Source organism: Orycteropus afer, unplaced genomic scaffold (genome assembly GCF_000298275.1).
Source record: "Orycteropus afer afer isolate SDZICR_OR568_19922 unplaced genomic scaffold, OryAfe1.0 scaffold00009, whole genome shotgun sequence".
Lineage (NCBI taxonomy): Eukaryota > Metazoa > Chordata > Mammalia > Tubulidentata > Orycteropodidae > Orycteropus > Orycteropus afer.
The window spans coordinates 8378490-8379851 of record NW_006921596.1 but is presented as its reverse complement, the minus strand read 5'-3'; positions in this window follow the sequence as shown (position 1 = coordinate 8379851).

The window sequence follows — 1362 nt, the reverse complement described above, 5'->3', positions numbered from 1 at the left end:
TGGGCAATCTACTTCCATAGTGATACTCTCTGGGAAACCCAAGGAGGGGTCGCTATGAGTCGGGTCCGACTAGACGGCACATAACAACAACAACATTTGTTGAAAGTGTGAGTGAGTGAGTGAGTGAATGAATGTAGTCCTCACTTACTAAGTTTCATCCATGACCAAGTCTTATTCATCTTTGGGCACTGGGCTCCCACTCAGCACAGTATTTGACAGAATGACATTTAGATGGCCTTTGCAAACATTTGTTGTTAAATGCTAACACGTCCAATAAACTGCATGGATCTATATAAATAACTCAAGCTCTTCAACTGACTTTTGGGCTTTGGGGACCAGCCTATTAGAAGTTACATGATGCTTGCGGCTAAGAACACGTGGTTTTTTACTTTCCCAACCTCAGGAAACACTGTTTGGATGTGCTAATAGTCCCAGAGGAGGAGAGCAGCCGCAATAAGCAAAATATTAGGTTGAAAACAGAAGTACAAGTATCAACCCAGGCACCGTCTATAAATTCGCTGAGGGAAACTGGAAATGAGTAACTTGCATTTAGTACCCAATATAATTTTGATTCTTTGCCTTCAGCTTGTGAGCAAAATCTTCTGTGTTCTCCGTGGCGTGCTTGCATAAAAACTTGTCAGGACGAGATTTGCTGCTGGTGGGCACCTTGGAGATAAGGAAGAGACTATTCCCCGGGTGTTTTCTAAAATCCCATATAAAAACTAGCTTTTCTGTTTTCAAACAGAATGTCATTTTTATAATGCACCCATCAAAGAATTGTAAATGATATTTTCTATTTATTATTTGTAGGAAAGGAACGCAAAGTCTCCTATCTAGAGTGAGAACACGAGAATAAGCGTGCATCCCAGTACCCACTTTATAGTTAAAATAAGCCTTTGAAACTCGTCCTGCTTTTGCTTAAGAGCGACTCAAACATAAGGCAAAGGCTTGGACCGCTTCTCTTTTAAGGGTGGGGTCACCGACGGTGGTCACGGCAGCGCGTTTCTCGTCTCTGGGAATGAAGGATTGGGAAAGGCCCATGGAGGCGCTGTGCGAAACCAGCAAACAAAACCGGGGGCGGGGCATGGTGCTGTAAACAGCAACCAACAGCTTCGCAAGGCGGCAGAGGCGAGTTGGGTGTCTCATTTCGAGTTGGGGCGGCCTCTCAGTCAGGGGAGGGTGGTCGCGCAGCCAACCGGACAAAGCCCAATGAGGGACGAGGAGGGAGAGTTCACGGCGGGACAGGCAAGCGCTCGTTTCTCCTCTGACGGGGACGGTAGCGGGAAGAGCGAGACGTGCCAGTGTTTAGTGGGCGTGAGAGGTTAGGTCGCGGCAACGGTAACCGAGAAGACCAAGCACCAA